Raw genomic sequence first — 20,023 nt, forward strand, 5'->3', positions numbered from 1 at the left:
TTATTTTAAAATTAAATTTGATATTGTGGGTGATTTATGAAATCTGGGGCTTATTCATTTTCTAGTAAGCATCCGTAAACATTTAAAATTGTACAAAACATTTGTAATAAAGGTATAATATTGTGAAAATACCCATAAGATTACTACATACATAAAGTCTTTTGAAATAATAAAAAAAAATTATTTCAGCTTTATCCCTGATTTTTTGATGTGCTGAAACGAATTCTTAGTAACTATGTTTTGCTTACCTTACCAGTCCATACCTTTTAAAATATTGCCCTACCACACCTTTAAAAATATTACTTTCTTTTTGGGACTTGAATGTTAAAGAGAACTGGTGAAATGAACAGTATTTTAAAAACTATGATCGAAGGCATTCTATGACATTCTATCACATGTTTTCCTTGCCTCTTCTGCGATCTCCATCAGGTGCTGAGACACCCCGGGCAAAGCTGGAGCCTCATTTCCCAAGAGCGACTGGTCTCAGTGATACTGATGACGACTTACTACACTTTCCAGCCGGACTTTCTTCTCTACTGGGAGGTTTTATTTACTCCACCCGCTTAGCCCACCAGGCACTCAAACCACAAGAAAAACGTGGCCAATGTCTCTTTGGAGCATCAGTTTTGCGCTAGCATAAGGATGTTTAAACCTCATTTTGCATTAAAATGACAGATATCTTATGGAATACAATGCAAAACTCTCATAATGTTTTAATTCAAACATGAGACTTTGAAGAAATTTCAGGATTGTGAGGGCCTTGCAGATTTTTTCATTCTGCAGCTAGGGTGCTTAAGGAGAAAAGTGTGAGAAATAGTGAATTAACACACAGAAAGGTGTAATCTTTTTTTTTGTTTGTTTTCTTTCCCTAGCTTTATAGTAGTTTGCATATATACATCATTATCTTCAATGAGTTTTCCTTATCCAAATTCTTCTATCTCTAAAAAACCCCAAGCTCTGAAGCCAGGGCTTTTTAACAAAAGAAGACCTGGAACAGCAGCATGAATTCCACTGAAATCCAAAATGAATGGTATTTCAAGGATATTGCAGTACTGAGTCACATGTAGGGGAGTAATATTGTTGTTACTATTTTTCTCCTTTAAAGAAATGAAAATGTTTTCATACTTCTAAATATATTTATTTATTTGGAAAAAATAAACAATATTGAAAAACAAAAAGACGGAACTAAAATTCACCCCAGGTTCTTATCAACCTGAAATTAATGCTGCTCATTGAACAAAATATTTATTCAATGCTCACTATATGGCAGAGACATCTTTCTACACACACATACACACACACACACAATTTTATGTAAACAAGGACATACCATACATGCTGTTCTAGTACTTGCTTTTTTATAATAGAAAGATGTCACAGACAACAAATATACCTATATCATCATTTTTAATAGTTGTCTAGTATTTCTTTTTGCAGTGCTAGGCTACTTAACCATTGCTGTTATGGCCTTTCTCAATGTCTTATCCCCACACCAATCTTTGGAGACTGAAGCTTTCTCAAGTTTACTCCGAACATAAGTATTTCTGACATTTCATGATTTTTTGACTGCAAACTGCAAAAGACAGTCCTTGTACATATTTATGAGTTTATGTATTCATATATGAATGTATGTTTACAATATGTATATATGCTTGACATATGTATTGCCATATTTATTTTTAAGTCTTATTCTTGATGTAAAATTATCCTCTCCACAGGTTATGATAAGAAAACAAATATCTTTAGCAATTCTGTCAGATAATAGGTTATTTGCAAATCAAGCCTGCATAAGGTCTCTACTTATGACACAGTCATTTCCTTTGCAAGTTGTCTTTCCGAACTGTAACCACTGTCTTGACGATGAATACACCTAACTGGATCTTAATTCTCAGAAAAAAATGCACAACTTCAGCATGTCTTCCTTGGTTATTCTTGTCCCTTTCTTTGTGCTTCATCTTCTCATGGAGTTAATCACCCAAACTGAATTTCCTCTGGGGAAACTGTATGCACATTTTCTGCATAATCTCTTGAGGTTAAAGGCTTTGAGGATCTTTGTACATAATGGAAGAGGAGAGTCCTTTGACTACAATTGTCTTAATCCTTAAGATGTTTTGTGTGGAGTGAATGGGGAAGCCATCATTTCTTCTAAGGCTTCCTGGGACAGAATCTGCAAGATATTTGCTTCTTGGTGATTTTATTGAGTAATGCATTGAATAGATGAAGTTAATAATTACTAAATAAGCACATGCTAAATAAGTTCTCTGTAACTATATTTTAAGGTTAATTGGTACCCTCAGGTTATATCTAATTATATGTGACAACATTTCATAATGAAAAAGGCATTTGTCTTGTTGAACTGAGCAATTTCTTCAATTGATGATGCAGTTGAACAACATTACTCCTAGCTGGGTTTGGCTCATTAAAAAATTTTCTTATTGTAGGGAGAATTTTATTTTTTCCACCATATTTTACATAGAGACAGGCTTTTGCTTAATAATTATTTTGTTCCTAATATCTTGATCTTAAACCAGAGTTCATACGGAAGTCTCTTAGAAATAGAATTATAAAATTATTTCATGCTGTATGTAGCTAGATTTAACACAGAGTCAAAGGAACAGTCTCTCCTTTGTTTCTTTAATTGTTCCCAAAAGAAAATTCATAGACTCACATCTCTCCTCCTGTTACTTAACCTGCAGAACATTGTCAAATATAATTGATATATTTAAGAACTTGGAAGCCCAATGGAGATATTGGATTTCTCTTTCTAGAATACATTTTTTTAAAAGAGACTTTTATATTTCTCTAGAGTGCAGCAGCTTGCCTTTAGGTAATAAAATGAACAAGACTTCTTGAGTCTGCTTTAGCCTCATAACAGGGTGATCCTAGCAGACCATATCAGCTTTTCTTATCTCTCTCTTATTTTTAATTTTCTCCGGAGGTAGATGAACCCCAGCACATTAAACAGGGGATTACTCAAAAATCCCAGAAGTTTGATTTCCAGAATCTATTTTTTTAGTCTGTCTTGCTTTGGTTGTGGAAATATAGACAAATAGGATTTGAAATATTTTGGAAAGTAATTCGTAAATCTTCTATGGCTTAGTCATGTATTTCTTCATTGTGAGTCAAACTCCAATCTACATTTCCTAGGATTAAACCTGAAAATAAACTTAAATGATTCTGAAAGTAATGCATGCTCTTCATAAAATATTTTTAAGACATAGACAAGTATGAATAACTATGTCCATAACATAACCATCCAGAGATAACCATGATAGGCATTTTGATGCATTTTTCCTAGTCTTTTCTCCACATGTAAATAAATTTTTATACATATATATGTGAACCTTCTGTGTGTCCATATTAACATATATTTGTTTAAGATAGATTCTGGATGTGAGATTACTAGATAAGAGAATGAACTTTTTAAAGATTTTATTTTTAAGTAACCTCTATACCCAACGTGGGGCTCAAACTTACAACCCTGAGATTAAGAGTCACATGCTTTATCGACCAAGCCAGCCAGGCTCCTGGAGAATGAATATTTTTTGTGGTCTTAAGTCTTATCACATTGTTCAGAACAGATTTGTGGCAATTTATAGCTTCACCAGCTGTGAATGTGTATGCCTTCTGTTTTTTGGGTCACTTGCTTACATTGAATATTCATTCTGATTAAAGCTAATTTGGTAGGAACAGTGGGCTGAATGGTGGCCCCCCAAAAGATAAATCTACATCTTAATATCCAGACTCTGTGAATATTACCTTATGTGGCAAAAGATGAAATTAACGATTTTGAGAGGAGGATTTATTCTGGATTAGCCAGGTGGGCCATAAGTGGTATCTTACACATTTGTATAAGGGAGAGGCAGAGGAAATTTTGAGGCAGACACAGAGAAAAGAAGACAACGTGAAGATAGAGGCAGAGATTGGAGATTGTGATGGGAACACAACCCAGGGATGCCATGGAGAAGTCCCCAGATGATGGAAGATGTAAGGAACAGATTTTCCTCAAAGCTCCCGAAGGGAAGTGGCCTTGCCAACACCTTGATTTTGAACTTCTGGCCTACAGAATTGTGAGAGAATAAATTTCTATTGTTTTAAGCCACTAGGTTCTAGTGATTTGTTATAGCAGTCACAGGAAATGAATACAACAGGTAAAAATCATATTTCAGTGTTGATTTCATCTGCATTTCCCTCACCAGAGACATATTTTGTTTTTTTAATATTTAAATTAAAAAATTTTTTAAAAGTAATCTCTGCACCCAACATGGGGTTCAAACTCATGACCCCAAGATCAAAAGTCACATGCTCTACTGACTGAGCCAGCCAGGCACCCCAAGACATGACTGTTTTAAATTTTATTTATTTAATGAATAATAAGACCGGATGAAAATGGGACATAAAACAGAAAAGAGAGAAACCAGTTGGAGGCTACGGCAGTATTTTAGAAGAGAAAAACACCATGGCTTGAAATAAGATAGTGGAGTAAGGATGAAGAAAACAGACTGGGGAGATAGCTGAAGTTTAAAAAAGTAAGACCTAGGGGCACCTGGCTGGCTCAGTGGGTAGACCATGCAATTCTTGATCTCAGGGTCATGAATTTGAAACCCATGTAGGGCATGGAGCCTACTTAAAATAAAAAATAAAATAAAATAAAATAAAAATAAAAAGACAAGACCTAGTGATTGATTACACAAGACTATGAAGAGGGAGAAGATGAGGAGAAAGAACAACTAAGTGGGTGATTATGCCATTTACTGAGATAGAAAATATGGAAGAAGAGAAGCAGATTTGGAGGAAAAATAAAGAATTCAGTTAGAATGGCTTAAGGTGCCCTGTGAGACATGCATGTGAACATGTCCAAGGGGTTGCTGGCTATAGGTCTAGAGCTCAGGACAGAGATCTTGGCTAAAGTCATACACTTGTAAGTCATCAGCATTTTGAAGCTATCCACATGTGTGAGACTTTTCTAGATAGAGTGCTCAGGGTACAAAACAAACAAGGCTTGGGACAAAACAGTGAGGAACAGCGTAAGAGGGAGGGTCAGAGAAAATCTTAAGCTGGGAGAGTAAGAGGGGGCAAAACTGAGACGAATGTTTTTTAAGGACAGAGCGATCAACAGCATTAGGCTGACAGAGGCCAGCTTGCAGTATCTTCAGAATATGCCTCAGCTTTCAGACTGAGACCAAGCCTGCAGCCAATGATGGAGCATGACAAGCGCATCAAGTAAGTCAGGGCATTTCTGCCTAGCACAGGGCTTTTTCAAGGAGCAATGTTTGCTCCAGCTCTTACTGTTGAATTGACTGAGAATTTTTCACATTTGCACCACCATCTGAATGCATTCCATGCCCATATCCTGCTTTTTCCCCCTTTCATAATTCACAGGCACTATTCCCATATAAACCTCTTGCACTCTTCACTCTGCCCACCTTTGACACGTGATCTTGCAAAAATTTCTGTGGAATTAGAGGAATTCGAGGAAGCTGAAGAGTAAATGCACAGTAAAGTTCAAGACCTTTAATGGTGAAGAGGGAGAGGATAGAAACTGGAGAGGGTACTTGAGCCAATAGGGACTTTCTCCTTAAGATGGCGCAGGCATGACATTTTTCAATCTACTAATTTAGGAATGAATGGAAAGAAAGTGTGATAGCCCAAGATCCCTGAGAAAAGTGAAAGAATGGAATCCTGAACATAGCTGGAGGAATTCAGCTGAGACAGAAGGTGAAATCTCTCCTCCATAGTGGGAGGAGGAAAGAAAGGAAGGACGCGTAAGCTTACAGATGCTGTACCATAGCGGGTGAGACCATCTGCTGAGAAGGAGGAAAGAGATGATAGAGTACATGTTCAAGGACAGCATAGAGGGTTCATTGTAGCTATTTTACAGGATGGTTAACAGTGAAGCGCTAGAAGCTTTCCAATTTATGCATGGACTAGACAGAAGTATTCATGATTGCCAGTTGTAGCAGTTATGGTTCTCAGCAGGAGACAGATGATACACTCAAATTGGAATATTGAGAAGAGAAAGTAACAAAGGAATATTTATAACGGTTTAGGCAGCAAATAAGGGAAACAGTAAGATAGAGTGCAACACTCCAGGCTGGTAACCCAGAGCACTGCTATCAGTCCCAGGACTAAAGTGGGAAAAAGAGGAAACAATTACTAGAACTCAGAGACTTAAAAAGCTTCATGGAGAGGCTAGTTTTTAGGAGCAGGGACTTTTTTTTTTTTTAATATTTATTTATTTATTTTAGAGAGAGCGCAGGGGAGGGGCAAAGAGAGATGGAGACAATCCCAAGCAGACCCTGTACTGTCAGCACAGAGCCCGATGTGGGACTTAATCCTACAAACCATGAGATCATGACCTGAGCCGAAATCAAGAGTCTGATGCTTACTTCACCGACTGAGCCACCCAGGCACTCTTAGGAGCAGGGACTTTTGATAGGATAGGAGACCCAGCAATTCATAGGGACCCACAAGTAGGGAGGTGGCAGAAAAACACTTAGATCTCACTCTCCTTAATCCCTTCCATCTGTTTGTTGGCCACTTTACCAGAATCCAGAAGGCAAAGGAATCTGTGTTCTGGTTCCTAACAGATCAGCCTCCTGGAGACAGATCAGGGTGGAGAAAGGTGAATCTGGAGAATTATGACATGCCCTACATTAAAATGTACCATAAAGCTACCAATAAAAAAAAAGTATATTATTGGCTCATGAATAGGTTTATAGAAAACCGTGTTTTGTCTAAAAATAGGACAAAGTATATACACATGTATTTATTATACAGTAAACAGTAAAGGTGATTTCAAAACAGTGGAACAAAAGGTGAATTATTCACCAAGTGATTATTTTATTTTATTTTATTTTATTTTTGAGACAGAGAAACAGAGCATGAGTGGGGGAGGGGCAGAGAGAGAGGGAGACACAGAATCTGAAGCGGTCTCCAGTCTCTGAGCTGTCAGCACAGAGTCCTACACAGGGTTCAAATCCACCAACCATGAGATCATGATCTGAACCGAATTTGGACACTTAACCGATGGAGCCACCCAGAAGCACCCCCCCCCCCGCTTTTTTTTATGTCCAAGTGATATTTTAACAGTTGGTTAGTGACTTAGAAAAGACAAGTTGAATCCCTACTTTTAGATCCCTATAAAATTAAAGATAAATCAATGATTTAAATGTAAAAGAACTTGAAGAACAAGATGAGGGATGAAAGAAAAAAAAGAACTTAAATAAAATATGAGGGTACATATTTATATTTCATTGGTCAGAAATTATCACAGGGGCGCCTGGGTGGCGCAGTCGGTTGAGCGTCCGACTTCAGCCAGGTCACGATCTCGCGGTCCGTGAGTTCGAGCCCCACGTCAGGTCCTGGGCTGATGGCTCAGAGCCTGGAGCCTGTTTCCGATTCTGTGTCTCCCTCTCTCTCTGCCCCTCCCCCGTTCATGCTCTGTCTCTCTCTGTCCCAAAAATAAATAAACGTTGAAAAAAAAAATTTTTTTTTAATTAAAAAAAAGAAATTATCACAAAAACTAGAAGCAGCATTAAATTTTAAAACATCTTTATGGTAAAGAATACCATAAACAAGCCAAAAGATGAATAAAAAAATAGGAAAAGTTCACAGCTCATGTTAGAAGATTAATAGCCATAATGTACAAATGAATAAATCTATAAAAAATAACAATTCAATAGAAAAAAATCAGTAATAGGTTTTAATAAGCCAGTGATACATGAGAAAACATTTTTGGTAGGGGCACTTGGGTGACTCAGTCAGTTGAGCATCCAACTTCCACTCAGGTCATGATCCGAGTTAGAGCCCCACATCAGGTTTGCAGAGTGAGTTAGAGCCCCACATCGGGTTCGCAGCTGTCAGTGCAAAGCCTGCTTCAGATCTTCTGTCCCTCTCTCTTTCTGCTCCTCCCCCACTAGTGCTTGCTCACTTTCTATCTCTCTTAAACACTTAAAAAATAATAAAAAAATAAATGCTTGTTCATTTTTTAAAGAGAGAGCATGGGCAGGGGAGGGGCAGATAAGAGGGAGACAGAGGATGTGAAGCATGAAGCAGGCTCTGCACTGACAGCAGAGAGCCAGATGCTGGGCTGGAATTCACAATGCCCACCCGCCCCCCCCCCCCAACCTCCCCAGATCATGACCTGAGCTGAAGTCGGATTCTTAACCAACTGAGCCACCCAGGCACCCCATGAAAATGAATAAACATTTAAGACAAAAAAGAAAAAAAAACACAATTTGGTACATAAAAATGACAATACACTCAGCTTCATTAACAATCAAAGTCATGTAACTGAAAACAATTGTGAAATATAATTTCCACATCTATAAAGTTTTAAAAGATTGAAATGACTCCCTGTTGTAGGACGTGAAGGAAAACAGACCCTCTAATTCATGGGAATACATAAATCAATACAATTTTCCTTTAAGGCAAATTGACACAATGTATTAAATATGAAATGTATATAGCTTTTGACCCACCAATCTTCTAGAATTTATTCCAAGGGGTAATTGTACAAGTGCATAATGATATATCTATTAGAATGTCCATTCTGGCTTTGTTTTTTTCTTTTTCTTTTCTTTTCTTTCTTTTTTTTTTTTAGTCTCTTCCCAATCCATTAATATGGAACTGGACAAGAAAACTAGCATACAATTCCACAGTGGAATACTCTGTAGCCATTAAAGTTAATATGTTTCTATATTAATTCATGTGAAAATATATCCAAAGCTTCTATCAGTGAAAAAGTGCATATAGAATAATTCCATTTATTTAAAATTGATTATTAAGCATACTACTCTGGAATCGTAATGTCTAGAAAGATATTCACAAAATTGTTAGCAGCAGTTATCATTAGGTGTTGGTATTTGGGCTGCTTTTTCGTATTTGGCTTTTCTGTTCTCATTAAATTTCTAAAATGAAATATGTGTAATTTTACCATATATATATGGCTAAGGTTATTTTTAACATATAATAAAGGAAGGAATGAAATTGCTTATGTGAAAACTAGAAGCAATTATTATGTAGAAAATATAGAATTTCAGGAAATACTAACAGTCTAGGCAAAATGGAAATCACCCACTTATGTCACCAACATTAGTGATGATACAGTAGTCTCTGGTAGAGCTTAGTGCCTCTATAGTCTATTTTCTGAAAATTCTCCTTTGAGGGGTGCCTGGCTGTCTCAGTCAGAAGAGCATGTGAATCTTGATCTCAGGGTCATGAGTTCAAGTCCCATGTTGGTGTAGAGATTACTTAAACAAATTTTCTTTTAAAAAGTTAAAAAAAATATCCTTTGAATATCAAGAACCAATCTCATGAACTCAGATTACAGATTTTATAACCCATAGTATAAAGAATGAGGAAAACATGAGGGATGGAAATTAACTATCAGACAGGAAGAGGAAAGAAAGTTTTATATGATGGGAGAAAAGGAGACAGGTTTTGAAGGAATGCAACCAGAGAGATAAGAAGCATAATTGGACTCCTAAAGAGGGATTTGCTGAGTCATCATTCTGGGCCTTGGGTGGGTATGGCAAGATGATGGAAACCCAGATAGCTTGAGGAGGAATCTGGACCTCCAGACTTATAGTCTTATTGCTTTATCTATCATTGCTCTGGAATGTCAAATCAGTAAGGTCCTGGGAAGTTACCCACAGCCTATGGCCTTCACATGCTACTTAGCAATATGATGCAGAGATGCTCAAAGATCGTAAGAATTCTACACTCAATTCCAAAGTGGGTGTGTGTGGGAGGAGTTCTCCACATCACCGAGCAAGAAATTCTCAGACACCAGCCGGGTGTCCTACAATTCAACTCAATTCTGACACTATCTACTACCCAGAGATTAGTGTTAGATTCCACAGGCTAAGAGTTCAGTCCTACAAGACTACCCTCCCCCTGATTCTCTTACTCCCCAACCTCTACCCACTTCAGATGCCAATGGAAAGTCCAGGTTGTTACTTGTGCTTCTGACCAAATGACCACACATGAGAGATTCCCACGACACCCTCCTTGGGTTTAATTAATTTGCTAGAGCGGCTCACAAAACTCAGAAGAACATTTTACTTACTGGACATTTTACTTACCTGGAAACACTCCAAATCTTGTCCTTTGGTCCTTTTATGGAGGCTTCATTACACAGGCATGATTGATTAAATCATTAGCCATTGATGATTGATTCAACCTCCAGCCCCTATCCCCTCCCCAGCAGACTGATGAGGGCAGAACTGAAAGTTCCAACCCTCTAATCACAGGGTTGGTACTCTTGCAACCAGCCCCCATCCTTAGGTGAGGTTCCAAAGTTACCTCATTAACATAATAAGAGACACCTGTATCTGCTCTCATCACAGGAAATTCCAAGGGTTTTAGAAGCTCTGTGCCAGAAATGGGGACAGAGATCAAATATATATGTCTTATTATAAATCCCAATATCACAGACTGACAGATCAAAGTGGTTGGGCCTGAGAAAAGAAAGCTGGAGTTGGGGAGACTTACAACCAGAAGCCATGATGGGGATGGTAGTCATTAGTAGTAGTCAACATGAAGGCCCAGAGACTCTTCAGCAGATGCCTGTGCCCACTGCTAAGGAAACAAGTTAATCACACTGTATTGGAGAGAGAATACCCAGAGCAGTGCTGTCCAATGAAATATAATGCAAGCTACGAATATAATTTAAAAATTTTCTGGTAGCCACATTGAAAAGGTAAAAAAAAAAAAAAGTATGAAATCAGAGCAGCTGTGTGGCTCGGTCGGTTGAGTGCCCACTCTTGGTTTCAGCTCAGATATGGTCTTATGGTTCATGAGTTCAAGCCCCACGTCTGGCTTGCACTGACAGTACAGACAGAGCCTGCTCAGGATTCTTTCTCCGCCCCTCCCCCATTTGTGCTTGTGTGTGCTCTGTCTCTCAAACTAAATAATTAAAAAAAAAAAATTTTTTTAAGATGAAATTAATTTTAATACTTTCACACAGGGGTACCTGGCTGGCTCAGTCAGTACAGCGTGTGACTCTTGATCTCAGGGTTGTGAGTTCAAGACCCATGTTGGGCTTAGAGCATACTTAAAAAAAAAAAAAAAAAAGTTAACATACAGTTGACTCTTGCACAACATGAGTTTGAACTGTGTAGGTCAAATTATATAAGATTAAAAAAAAATAAATACAGCATAGTGCTACAAATGTATTGTCTCTTCCTTTTCTTCAATTTTTCTTTTCTCTAGCTTACTTTGTTGTAAGAATACAGTATATGATGCATATAGCCTACAAAAAGTGTGTTAATCCACTGTTTATGTTATAGGTAAGGCTTCTGGTCAGCAGTAATCTATTAATAGTTCAGTGGTGGGGGGAGGGAAGGAGTCAAAGTTATATTAGGATTTTCAATTGTGCAAGGGTCAGCACTGCTAAGACCTGTTTGGTCAAAGGTCAACTGTATCATATTTAATCCAACAAATCCAAAATATTTTCATTTCGACTTTTAATCAACATAAAAATGAGATACTTTATATACATTTTTTTTTCCATACTAAGCCTTTGAAAGTCAGTGTGTATTTCACATTTACAGCATATCTGATTTTGATCTTGCCACATTTCAAGTGCTCAGTGGCCATTTGTGGCTGGGGACCACTGTACTGGACAGCACGGATACAGAGAACAGCAGGCCCTTCTCTTTCCTACCATCATAAACACACAAGCCTCCTTCTCTTCTCAGACCGTCTTGGCAAGGAAGAGAGATGAGGGGACCCTTCCAACAGTAAGAAATGTTTTTGATAGGGAGTTAAAATTATGGATTATGGATTAAAAGACTTTTTTAATGTTAGTTTATTTTTGAGAGAGAGAGAGAGCAGGAAGGAGGAGCAGAGAGGGAAGGAGATGGGGGGTCCAAAGCAGGCTTTCTGCTGACAGCAGAGAGCCTGATGCAAACCTGATGCGGAGCTCAAACTCAGGAACCGCAAGATCCTGACCTGAGCCAAAGTCGGCCGCTTAACTGACTGAGCCACTCAGGCACCCTGGATTAGGAGACTTTTAACAAGAGAAACAGTTAATTTCAACTAGACACTAAGTTTTTCTTCAATGATCAGTGGTAGTGAGGACTGAAGGACAAGATGAGATCATTTAAAATAAAGAAATTATCATTTTTTGTACATCTAATGAATACTGGGTACATTTCAACCCATATTACCAAAGATGGAGAACTGTTTTTTTTACTAGGAGGGAACCTAGCCATTTCTAAGCATATTGATGAAATAAGACACCATTCATCACGTTGTGTTTAGGCATAGTTCTTCAAAAGTTAAGGCAGTATTGCTTGAACCCTCCAGATGCTTGTAATCTAAAGCCAAGGCTACCTATAATGGTAGTCACTGCAAACAAGTTATGATAATTGGGAACGGGGTTTCTTGGGGGACATGAGATTTGTAACTTAGTCTCAAACAATATGTCAGCACTAGTGCAGTGCTTTAGAAAAACTCCAAGCCTTGGGCCACCTGGGTGGCTCAGCCTGTTAAGCATCTGACTTCTGCTCAGGTCATGATCTCACCATCCATGAGTTCAAGCCCAGAGTCAGGCTCTGTGCTGACAGCTCAGAGCCTGGAGCCTGCTTCAAATTCTGTGTCTCCCTCTCTCTCTGTCCTCTCCCCATTCTCTCTCTCTCTCTCTCTCAAAAATAAACATTAAAAAAAAAAAAAAAGCTCTAAGCCTCTTCTCTAAGCTGTTTTCATTACTGTGTTGCACCTCCCAGGTTGGCTTTCATTTTTCTGCTTTGTTTTGTTTTTTACTCGTTTCTTGGAGTTTATTTTCCTCTTGGTTTAAGGCACACCGTTGCAGGGTGTCAGGGAGGCTTGCATGGGGCCTGGATAGTAAAGAGCAGGATTCTCTCTTTTTGGTGTTTTGCTGTTTTGATATAAAAGAATCCAACTGCATCTGCTTGCTGAAGCCTGCCTAGTAAGCAGGGAGGGGACAGAACGGGAAGGGAGGGGTTCTAATGAGCTCAGCGCCTTCTGAAGTCTGGTGGCTGGGGGGGCCACCCAGGACTGGGGCCAGTGAGGCTTTGCCAGGCTGACCCCAGGCTGCTTCCTCATGGCTTCCAGAGCCAAGCCATAGGTGATGGTGCTGCTGGAGGTCTGGGGGAGATTCCGATCACTCATTCTGGGGACCCCAACATGGTAACCACAAACTGGAGAGTGGATTTCCTGAAAAAGCAGCTTGCTCACCAGTGACCTGGGTCGGCCTTGGGGAGACCAGGGCGGTGAGAGATGGCTTCCCCAGGATGCTCTGCTCCTCTGTAGAAGCTGTTCCTGAAAGTGGAACCCAGGGGGCGCCGGTGACAGTCGTGGGTGGCCATGAGCAAGCCGAATCGCTGGAGGGGAGGGCTGCCAAGCTGTCGCTTGCGGGCTGGTGGAAACCTGAGCGGCGACCCCTCGCGGGCTTAGGCACATGATCACGGGTGGAGGGGACCCGGACCCTAGACCGGGGAGCCCATTTGCAGAGGGGACCACAGAAGGCCTCTCCACTGCCCGGATGTGCAAAGGCTCTGCCTTTACTTTTGATGTTCCCCTATCTAGAATACCTTCATCCTCAGTTCTGAACCTGATTCTGTCCAAATTTCAGGAGCTGATGTAAGTCGTGTCCTCATCGTCAACTGTGTCTGGACTTGCTCAGTTTAAATAAAACTTACTGTGTGGTTCACATTACATGGCTTAGCTCCTAATTATATATTCTTTAGTATTTTTTTCCAGTTATTCTCTTTGAAAATTTCTTATCTCACCAGTGAACTCCCACTGTACTCATGGGAAGAAACTTTTATTTCTTTTATAAACCTGGTGCATTCAGAGAAGTGCTGGGCTTGAGACTAATCCTCAAAAAAATACTTGTTGCTTGAATGGAATCAACCAAGTCATCTGTGATGATTCCATTTGAAAATTTGAAAACACATTTTATTTATTTTTTGTTGACAGAGAGAGACAGAGTGCGATCTGGGGAGGGGCAGAGAGAGAGAGAGGGAGACAGAGAATCTGAAGCAGGCTTCTGGCTCCAGGCTGTCAACACAGAGCCCGATGCGGGGCTCGAACCCACGAACCATGAGATCATGATCTGAGTCAAAGTCGGATGCTTAACCGACTGAGCCACCCAGGTGCCCCCCACCCCCCGTTTGAAAATTAACATAGTCAAATGAAGTCATTCTAATATAGTCATACTCTGTTAGCTCATGGGTTTATTTATGGAAAAGGGAGTGCTAACTGCAAGCAGAGAATTACACACAATTGCATTCTGTGCAGTGTATTGACAGCTTCGATTCTACTCTCCCTGAATATTCTGAGTTGAAGAATGTTCGCGGCCGTGTATCCTCCCAACCCCTGTTCATCAAGCTGTTGGTCATTTCTTCTTAGCTGCAATGAGGACCGAGGGTGGTCACCATCCATCCCTAAATGGCTCTGCTTTTTGCCATGTATTTCTTCCACTAATTCCTAGTAGGTACTCATCCTTCTCAAGCATTTGAACATCCAAAATGACTCATGAGGGGCACATTTGGGACACTCTCAGTTCTCACGCGAGCTGAAACTATTCACCAAAACATGAAATAATGGCTTTCTCCCACTTTTTAAAAAGTTTTTATTTAAGTAATCTCTATACCCAAAATGGGGTTCCATCTCACAACCCCTAGACCAAGGATCACATGTTCTTCTGACTGAACCAGCCAAGCGCTCCCTCCCACTTTTTGGACTTCACTGTTACTGTGCTCAAGAAACAGATTCGCGGGGCACCTGGGTGGTTCAGTCAGTTAAGCATCTGACTTCAGTTCAGGTCACGAGGCTCAGGTCATGATCTCGGCATTGGTGAGTTCGAGCTCTGCATCGGTTGAGCCCGACCCATGCTTTGGGTGAGCCCTACTTCTGTCTCTCTCTGCCCATCACTCTCAAAAAAAAAAAAAAAAAAGAAAAGAAAAGTAAAAAGAAAAAAGAAAAAAGAAAACATTGGCATGCCCACTGAAATGAAGGCAAAGTCAGTAAGGTGTATGATGATGTATTACAAATTGACTCATCATGAGGAAAATCCCTACCAAAGAAGCATTCCATGTGTGTTTTGCACATACACATACTGACATACAGGTTTTTAATATGAAATACTTCAGAAACGGCAGCACTATAATACGTCAGTGCTATTCAAAGCGGTGCTCAAGGAAAAATGCTTCTAGCACTCTGGGGAGTGATTGCAGGCCTTCTGGCACATTGTTAGATAATAAAGATATCTAAATAAGGTTATAGCCTCAGTTCTGATTTTGGATGATTTTACAAAACCTTGAGCTTATCATTTGTTTTTAATCATAGCCCTTTAACATTTGTCAGGCACATGGCTTTTTTGCTCATTTCCTTATCTAGAGAATTTTGATATTGATATTCTGTCAGTTAAATCATCTTTATGCTGTTCATTTGTGTGTGTGTGCTGGAGTAATAATTCTTTGACCAGAAAGGTTTTTGGACCTTTGTTGAGAAATTCAGTTTATTTTTTTTATTTTTATTTAAAAAAAATTTTTTTAATGTTTTTATTTATTTTTGAGACAGAGAGAGACCGAGCATGAGCAGGGGAGGGGCAGAGAGAGGGGGAGACACAGAATCTGAAGCGGGCTCCAGGCTCTGAGCTGTCAGCACAGAGCCCGACTCGGGGCTCGAAGTCACGGAGCGTGAGATCATGACCTGAGCTGAAGTCGGATGCTCAACCGACTGAGCCACCCAGGCGCCCCGAGAAATTCAGCTTAAAGGGCATTGTACCTGGTCAAAGACTTAGGCTACTTTAGTAATTATGATTTCTACTTCTCAGATGCTTTAAGGAATGACTTAAGCTGAATAATTTTTTTAAGTGGGTTCAACTAATGGGAGTAATGTGGGTTAGTGGATTAGGCAGGTAGATGACAAATCTTTGGAGTGAAGAAATCTAGATACACAAACCTACGTAATGATCAATTATGCTAAAACTGGGTGTAGCTATTCATTCCAAAAATATCTAGTGAGAGTTTACGATGTGCCAGGCACTGTCTTAGGTGTTGGGTGAGCTGTGATGAACAAGATAGACATTGTTCTTGAACTTGGGAGTTTAGAATCTAGCAGATACTAATATATTGAATAGAATGGTTGAGATGAACTTCTTAGTCTTAGCTTAGGTGACTAGAGTTTTGATGGTACATGCAATGTTCCTTAGAGTGATGGCAAATAAAACATTGATTTACTTTCCTTTTTCGTATTTCATTTGAAAGGAAATCAAGTTTTAGGTCAGGTATATTACATACTGCATCCCATAATATTTAGCTTCACAACAAAGGAAGCATGAAATCTCAAGTTCTTGGCTGGTTTGGTGTTTAAGGTACAGACTGATGTCTTGAAGGTTTGTTTAGATTTCTTTTCAGTCTAAATAATGTTTTATAATAGACACTTCTTTTTTTTTAAGCTGTTAAAATTAGGCTGGGGGAAAGTGCATACTCTTTTTTTATATCTCATCCTTCACACATTTCTCAGAACATCAGAAAAATATTTAAGTATTGAAAAAATATGGGGTGTTTTTTAAAATTATTTTTTAAGTCTTTAAAAACATTTTTTAAATGTTTATTGATTTTGGAGAGAGAGACAGAGTACAAGCGGGTGAGGGGCAGAGAGAGAGGGAGACACAGAATCTGAAACAGGATCCAGGCTCTGAGCTGTCAGCACAGAGCCCGACACGGGGCTCGAACCCACCGACCACTACATCATGACCTGAGCCGAAGCTGGATGCTCAACAGATTCGGCCACCCAGGCACCCCTATTTTTTTTAAGTCTTCATTCTTTGACTGAGACCCTTGGAAAACTAAAGTATTAAGACTAGAGTTAACTATGATGTTGAGGAAAGATGTTATATGCTTACAGCAAATAGATAACAAGTATCTCACAAAAACATTGCTAGTTTTATAGTCTTTTTTAATAATTCAGATAAAACTCTATAGATATGACCTTCATTTGAATCTGAAGCATGTTACAAATCAGCACAGAGAGGAGAAATTCAAATAAATGTAAACATTTGGAAATTTAAGAATAAAAAATTCCCGTTTGCAGAAAACAGCCATTGCTTTGAAGTCTTTTTTTTTTCTTAGCAAGAGAGAGAACATGAGCAAGGGAGAGGGGCAGAGGGAGAGAGAATCTTTTTTTTTTTAAGTTTATTTATTTATTTTTGAGAGAGACAGCATGAGTGGGGTAGGGGCAGAGAGAGAGGGAGAGAGAGTGAATCCTAAGCAGGCTCTGCACTGTCAGCACAGAGCCCGAGGTGGGTCTTGAACTCACAAAACTGTGAGATCATGACCTGAACCGAAACTGAGAGTTGGACACTTAACCAAGCCACCTGGCACCCCAAGGGAGAGACAATCTTAAGCAGGCTCTAAGCTCAGTGTGGAGCCTGACATGGGGCTTGATCCCACGACCCTGGGATCATGACCTGAACCAAAACCAAGAGTCAAACATTCAAACAACTGAGTCACCTGATGCCCCTGAAGTTTTTTGTTTTTTTTTTTTTAAGCAATGGTCTAAGTAGAATCAAATATTTTAAAAATTAAGAAACCAAATGGAATGAACATTAGTAAGTGTATAATAAAAAATAAACAGACATCAATTGTCTTTGCCAAGGGGGATCTGAGTCTAATAAGCAATGCTCTCCAGTCAATGGAAATGAAATGGTGCAAGTCACAATCGAGATGTAGAAAGAAAATACAAATGAAAATAAGGAGAATTTATAAGAAAGATATTTACCTTATTTCTACTTTCTCTAAAGAGAACACCAAAGAAATTGCCAGATTATGGTCGGCATGGGAAGCAACAATCCCTGTACAAGCAGAATTGAAGAAGACTGCAAAGTTTCCTCAAATAACCATAAATACAGCCAACAATGGCTGCATGTGTATTGAAGCCAATGCCCAGAATTTACCTTCCTTAGGCTAAGTCACTTTCATCCTTAACTGAGACGGTTCCCTCTGGCCTCCTCTACCTATTCCCATCCTTTCTCTTTCCTCCTCCTCCTCCTTCCTCCCCAATTCTTCTTCCTCAATTCTGCTGACAGAATTTTTGAAAATCAAAATCTGATGATATCCTTGCCCTAACCAACTTCTTTGACTTCCAACTGGATAGAATTTTGGATAGAATTTGAAATCCTATGAATTTCTGCGTATTCTGGTTCTTGCTCACCTCTTCAGCCTTATTTTCTACTTTCTTAGCCTCCCTCACAGAATTTCAAACTCAATGTCGTATTTGCCGTTTCTCAAATAAAGCAAGCTCTTTGATCCCTCAGAGGATTATCAGCACCAGCTGTTTCTGTCTGTCTGAGAAGGTCTTCATCACCAGCCCTGTCCCAACCCAAGCCACCACCACTGGCTGGTTTCTCCTCAAACCCCAAGTCTCAGTCTAGGTTAGGTATATTTTGCCTTTACACATATTCCTTGTATAAGTAAAATTATTCAAACCAATACTAATTTAAATACAAATGTGATGAATGGTTTATTGCCTATGTTTCTCACTCAATTTTAAGGTCCATGAGGGCAGGGACTGTGTTTATCTTGTTTCTTACTACATTCTGTATGCCTGGCATTGTGCTTGACTCATAGCTGGTGCTTAATAAATGTCTCTGGAATGAGTAAGGTTATAATGTAGATGTGACAGAGCTCAATGGGAAACCTTGTTGTTGCCTCTATTTTTGCCTTGAACTAGGACTCAGCTTTTTGTTTCCTCTAAAAACTTTAAATTGCCTAAGATGTGTGTCTGACTGGCTCAGTCATAGACTGTGTGACTCTTGATCTAGGAGTTGTGAGTTCAAGCCACTGAAGAAAGTGAATGATGTAAATTTTACTGAATACTTTTTTTGAGAGCTGAAGAAGAGAAACATCACATATCTCACAGTAAAGCTTAATTGAAAATCCCTATTAGGAGGCGCCTGGGTAGCTCAGTCTCAGGATTTCAGTTCAGGTTATGACCTCACAGTTCGTGCGATCAAGCCCTGTGTTGGGCTCTATGCTGACAGTGTGGAGCCTACTTTGAATTCTCTCTCTCTCCCTCTCTCCCTCAAAATAAATAAACATTAAAAAAAAAAAAAAGATAATTCCTATTAGACATTTCCATTCTTCCCCTCAAGGTTCCTTTTTAGCTTGTTGTCTTACCTTTGACCTTCCAAGCAGCCTGTTCTGCTTCCTAGTCTCCTAGCCTTCGCCACTCTGATTTCACCATGCCAATGAGGGGCTTTCTCTGTTTCTTTTCTAATGTGGAATATTTTAGCTTTCCTCCTCATATTAGTTTGCTAGAACTGCTATAACAAAGTACCATAAACAGGGTGCTTTAAAGAAGAGAAATTTATTGTCTCATAGTTCTAAAGACTAGAACTCCAAGATCAATGTATCAGCAGGACTGATTCCTTCTCAGGGCTGTGAGGGTAAATCTGTCCTAGTCCTCTTGTCTAGCTCCTGGTGGTTTTGCTAGCAATCTTTGGCATTCTATGGCTTGTAGAAGAATCACCATGGTCTCAGCTTTCATCCTCACATGGCCTTCTTGTGTGCATCTGCATCCAAATTTCCCCTTTTTGTAAGAACACAATTGGATTAGGGTCCACCCTAAATGGCCACATCTCAACTAATTACACTTGCAATGACTGTATTTCCAAATAAAGTCACATTCTGATGTATTGGGAGAAGGACTACAGCACATTGTTTCAACCTATACCAATTCTCCTACTCATCTTTTTCCATATGGAAAAGACTCTTAGACTAAGTCTATCTTCCTCAGAAAAGGGTTGGAGGATGTTTATAGCAGCGCTTTCAACAAGAGCTAAATTATGGAAAGAGACTAAATGTCCATCACCTGATGAATGGATAAGGAACATATGGTTTATATATACAATGGAATACCACTTGGCAATGAGAAAGAATGAAATCATGCCATTTGCAGCAACGTGGATGATACTGGAAGGTATTATGCTGAAATAAGTGAAATAAGTCAGTCAGAGAAGGACAGATATCATATGTTTTCACTC

This window comes from Leopardus geoffroyi, chromosome A1 (genome assembly GCF_018350155.1).
Source record: "Leopardus geoffroyi isolate Oge1 chromosome A1, O.geoffroyi_Oge1_pat1.0, whole genome shotgun sequence".
NCBI lineage: Eukaryota > Metazoa > Chordata > Mammalia > Carnivora > Felidae > Leopardus > Leopardus geoffroyi.